Genomic DNA, 6,024 nt, shown 5'->3' on the forward strand with positions numbered 1-6,024 from the left:
ATGCTTTTTTTTATGTAGAGCTGAGACCTGTCTGCTGTGACATCACCTCAGGGCCTGTTTCACCCTGGAGAACATAAGGTCTTCCCATTCCCGTCAGGCACAGCATCGGGTGAGTAGTGGGCAACCACCACCACCCCAACTCCTGTCCCCTGGTCCTCTGTTAGGGTCCGTAAACAAGTCAAGATGGTGCCTGGCATTTTGCCAGAGGGAGTGGTTTGTGAAGCGAGCCATTAAGATGATAGAGATTCCTTAATGACTGACTGCTGTGTCTAGATTATGTCAATTAAGTTAAGCTGTGTGTAATCATTAAGATGAGGATTCCTTATTGGTTGACTGCTGTATCTAGTTTATGTTAATTAAGATAAGCTGTGTGTAATTAGTTATGTATATATACCCCTCCTGTCCTACAATAAACGGCTCCCACTGTATCAACCTTCACAAGTTGCTCGTCACCCTCCGGTTAGTTTGCTGCAGCCAGACTGCGGCAGTCCTCCCCAGCTGGGCACTCCCAGGCCCTTTCTTGGCTCCTCAATAACATTTCATCCTCTTCTGCACCCACTTTCTCCCATGAGATTGTGTTTTCCAAGCAGGCAGGAAGCTTGGCTGGGCTAAAACTGGAGAGAGTGATTTTCCCTCTAAGTGGGGAGATGATTCCCCAAATCTCTGTGCAGCTGTTTTAGCTGCCCCCCACCACCCATCTGTACTCCCTGCATGGTTCAGATGTCTGCAAAGATTTGGCAATTTTCCTGCCAATTTGGGAGGTCCCCTCCCAGGCTTCCACTTTGTTCCCTGGCTCTTCAAGCCCACTAAACTTTGGGTTTCATGTCCCAGTTTTTATGACCCAGTGGAAACACTTTGCTTGCAGAGCTCCCACTGGGGGAGGGGTGAACCTCCCTTCTTCCAATGCACCATTCTCTCTTCCACCTGTTTTGGGTCCCACCCTCCTAGGCCTTCCCCTGGTGGCTTTAGGAAGTATCCGGAGTGTGCAGTTGTTATCTGTGGCAGGGTTTGTTTAATAGGAGCTGCTCAGGCCTTACTGTGGGGAAGCCTTGAGCCCCCATTTATTGTCAGTTCTCTTATAATCTGGCCTTGCCTCTGAACACCCCAGCTGATCAGCAGTTACCTCAACTCCTCAAGCGATTGGCTCCAGGAACAATGACAGGTGGCACACCTCCTTTTCTTCACCACCACCACCACCGCCGCCTGACAGGACCTAGAGATGGGAGGAGCCCTGGGACTCATTACAGGTGGCACTCTGGGACAAGCGGGACCCCCTCAAGAAGGCAGTTGTTGTCCTAGAAGCCTTTCTCAGTTGTCCTTGGCACCCCTCCCTTCCTGAATCCACTGCCTCCAGGTTTCACGCCGACTGCCATCCTTCCTTGTACACCTGGATCTCGGCAGGTGGATGGCAGGTGGAAGGCAGGTGCCCCTTTCTGCTCTCATAATAGCCAGTGGTGCCCTAACACCTGGATGTTGAAATAGCCTTATTGCTACCGACTCTAATCAAGCTAAATCGCATCTTTAACGTGGCTTTATCCCCGGGCCCTGGAACCCTGCCAGGCACATTCTTATGCTCTCCACAAATACTCCTGGAGTGAGTGAATGAGCAAATGGATGAATGATTGAATGAACCCTGTAAGGTGAGTCCCGCAGAGGAAGGGGAGCGCCCTCCTGTGGCTGGAGGGCACATACCTCTGACTCCCCACCACACACAACCTCTGCCAAACGGAGCTGACTTTAACCTAGACAGGAGCGGCAGCGGCAGCGGCTTCTGCACAAGTGACAGGTTTTAATTTGTAATTGTTTTCATTCTCATTTCCTGCTTCTGCTCTGCTGATAGGCTGCCTGCACTTACATCAGCTCAGACCTTTCTGCCCAAGGAGAAATTTAGAAGCCTGGGGGTGACCCAGATGCATGATTTTCTTAGTAACAGTAGCTGTTGTGCACTGATGTGCAGAACCTCACAATGTCGCTGGACATTGTTGTGACCATTTTTAAGATAGGAAAACTGAGGATGGGGAAGTGGAACATCTTGCCAGAAGCCATTCTGTGAATGCATACTAGAGACAGGATTCATACTGGGGCTGACCAACTATGACTAGAGCATCCTTGAGTACCTGAGGTTGAGCTATTTCTTGCAGGAAGCAATTTGAAGTTTGCTGAGGCCTGGATCCCCAGCCATGCCCCCCCACCAATTGCTAAGAGAGCCCACAATTCCAGGACAGTGCCTTCGTGGTGAGTCCTGATAGGCATTAACCCAAATGGATAAACTTATGCTGTGCATAACTTATGCTACTCCACGCCACACAGTGGACACAGAGATAAGCAGCTGCTCTGGGCTCAGACCCCAGGGCACAGGATAGTTACCAGGTAGCATAGCTATGCACCTCCCCACTGTATTCTGCAGGGATGGGATAGAGAGCTATTGGAGGGGAGTGGAGGGAGGCAAGGCTTTCCACAAAGAGAACTGGGGAAAGCTGATTGTAAAGAATCAATCGTGTCTGGCCCTTCTTTGCTCCATAAGGGTCAGGGTACTCCAAGGAGAAGGAGCATGTGGAGTTCCCAAAAGCACACAGAGTTGAGGAGGAGACATTCAGAGCTGGCAGTGTGAGAAGAGCATGGGGACAAAAAGACTAGTTAGGAGCTTAGGGCAGATGGTGGCTGACACAAGTTGTAAACTGATGACTCAGGGTAAGCATGGCTGGAAGAGCCACAGCTTCTGGGAACAAGACACAGGGCTCCATCCCCTGAGGTGAATAACTGTTCCTGATGGGAGCCAGGAATTCTTTGCAAGTGTCCTTTCTATTTGTTACCTTCTCTTCCAGTCCCATCTGTCAAGTATAATTGCAAAGTGCTAAGGTTCAGAAATGGCAACCCTACCTGCGGGAGCAGCCACTAACAGTTCAAGCCAACCACACTGAGAATCAAAGAGTGGGACAATGGCTCTGATTGTACATGGTGTGATCAGAAAGGTGTCTGTCTTTGCACTGCACAATTCCTAGCATCTAGCACAGTGCCAGGCCCATAATAGGAGCTCAACTAACACTGGACGGATAGATGGATGGATGGATGGCCAGATGGATGAGTGAGTGAGTGGAGGGATAGATAAGTGGGTAGGTGAATAAGTGCATGGATTGATGGATGGTAGGTAGATGGATGGATAGATGAGTGGATAGATGGATGAGTAAGTTAATAAATGGATGGATGGATGGATGGACAGATGGATGAGTATCCAGGTCATTCCATTGTGAGGGAAGCACCAACCTGCACACTCAACAGCTAATACTCAAACACACATGTTCACTCACACTCACATCACACACTTGTACACTCACTCACAAACACATATACATACACACATAAATGACTACCATGCAAACACACACACCCACCAGACCCTAGGGAGGGAACTTGGCTACAGATGTCAATCCATAGGGTTACTGCCACAAGGGCACCCATTAGTGGCCCTGAAATTAATCTAGCAGGTCATGGCTAGTGTTCTTTGAAAAACTTAAAAATATAGGAGAGGATCAATGGAGAGGTGAGAAAGAGGTAATTTTGACAGCCTTAAGTGAGGATGCTGTCAAAATTCTCGGGGCATCTGCCTAGGGACACCATTCCTTCTGACTCTGGGTGCCATTTGGACAGAAAGCAAAGGTGTTTTTTTGCAGTGACTGGAGGTGTGTAAGCCAGATTTCTGTGAGAACCCTGTGACCATGAGTCTCTTGGCTCTGCCTTGAGCCTCTACCTGGCTTGTGCATCAGCCACAAGTGGAAAAGTCCACATGGCCTCCTTCAGCCCCAGGAAGCAACAGTTCCTGTTCCCCTGTCTTTAGAGTCTAGTTTTCAAAATCCAAAAAGGGCTAGAGAATTGCAATGTGGAGCAGTAAGAGGTACTGGGAGCATATGTACAGGGCTCAATGGGACTCTGTCATCCAGGGTCCAGTGACAAGGCATGAACATAAGCCCATTGAATACTAGAACTGACCATATGGAAAAGGGAAGGGGGCCAGGGACCTGGGAGGAGGAGTAGGGAGGGTCCTGCAGGTGGAGGGAACCACCTGGACAAAGGTGTGGGAGCCTGAGAGGTCACAGTGCTTTCTAGAAACAGGAGATTTTGTGTGACCTGAATGTAAAGGCCATGAGGCATGTGGCTCTGAGACAGCGGCTGTGAGTCCCCATGGGTTGAGACCTGAAGCACACATGCTGTGCATGCTGACTCAGCTCCATCTGGCTGGCTCCAAGTGGCCAGGCTCACACAGCTCCTGGGATGTCCTCCTGTCAGAAGGAGGAGCTCCTGCTCCTCCCCAGACTCCATGCTCAGGATCCTACTTTAGGAGGTCTCTGCTTTGTTTTACAATCTCTGCATCAGGCAAGAAAGCATTTTTGAAAATGTCAATTTGTACAAATTTCCAAGATCTCTTTCTCACCAATGTTTTTTTCCAGCTTGAGACCAACAAAGCCATCTTTCTTTGCCAGCTGACCACTAGGTAGACCTCCCTATCCCAGTTCGAAAGAGTAAGGCTCATTAATTAGGGAGAAACAAAGGCCCGTTTCTTATAACCACTCATTTTGGTGCTCTCTGTTCTTTCATTTGGTCCTCACAATCACTCACGAGCAAGGCAGGCTGGCCGCACTTTGCAGAAGGGGAAACTGAGGCTGGGAGTATTCATGGCAATTCTCTGATGCACAAGCCAGTTAGTGGTGGAGCATGAGCCCAGGACATTCAAGGCAATCTTTAGTAATGCCATCTGCCAAAATGCACAGGAGAAAAAAAGAAGAAGGAAAAATATAGCTTCCAAAGAAAGTTCTAGTGTCACATTCACCAAATGTGAAGCATGACCTGTGAAAAGTCCCACCAGGTGCTACAACCAAGACTGAGGACTGAACTTGGAGGAGAGAAGCCAAGGGCCACATGGGGTCCATTATTCACAAGCTAGAAGATCTCACCCTGTGGACTGAACCGCTCAGCCTCAGCCTCTCTGAGAGGAGGCAGACAATGGTGGTGATGGGGGGAGGGGAGGGTGTCCAATGAGGACCACAGAGAATGCCAGCCAGCAAGATCGGGAGTGTTGGTCGTGGATACAAATTCAGGGGGAAAGGAGATGGCAGGAGCTGAGCTCTCAGGAAGTCCTCCTGGAAGGTTCAGGATGGACTTGGGTCCTGCAGAACTCAGTGGAAAGCAGGGTATGACTGGGAACTCATAGAAGATACAGGAAGATCCTTCAACCCCTATCAGAACTCACCCCCCAGAGTAGCCTGTGCACCCTGCAGACCTGCCAGGAACCTCCCACCTGCCTCCCCAGAGAACCCCCCATCTCTCCCAGAAGGAAATTTTCAGCCCAGCTCTGCCCCCAACATCCCCATCACAAAGGCCCTGATCCTTCCTTGCAGGGTTGCCAGATTAGGACCCAGAAAAGGCTGCAACACGTACCTCTCTCCATGAAAGGAGAAAATAAATGTCGTAGTAAAAAAGAGAAGAGCAGTGCTGTCATTTGTCTGTGAAGTCTCGTGTACAGGGAGTTTTATCAGCCATGAAATTAGCCCTTCATGCTCTCCTACACCAGTGGCCAGGGAGGGTGGGGGGGAGCTCAGCACCACCTGTGAGCCACAGGGGACCCAGCTCCCCCAGCTCAGCCCTCCCTGACGCCCTTGGATAATGTAAAACTCAACCCCCGTTTCATAGCAGCTACTGATGTGGGCCAGGCCACAGGAAGTCAGCACTGTCGGGCACAGCAAGGACACATGATGCCTCTCCTGCTCTTGCTGACCCCCAGCTTCTGCAGAGGCACTTTGGAGGGGCTTTTGAGTCTCATTCTGAGCAAGGACAGTATCTCCACTTCTCGGGATGCCAGTACTATACACATACAATTACATGTGTGCACAGATGTAAGCGTGACCTGGACAAGCTCCTTTACCTCCCTGAGTCTGCCTTTCTACTCTCAAGTGGGTCATGGGCCTGTTCTGTAGGTGAGGCAGCACTGGGTCAGGGCACGTCACATCTGGGCTTGAAGTCCCTGCTGCA

This window comes from Marmota marmota, unplaced genomic scaffold (genome assembly GCF_001458135.2).
Source record: "Marmota marmota marmota unplaced genomic scaffold, marMar, whole genome shotgun sequence".
NCBI classification, from domain to species: domain Eukaryota; kingdom Metazoa; phylum Chordata; class Mammalia; order Rodentia; family Sciuridae; genus Marmota; species Marmota marmota.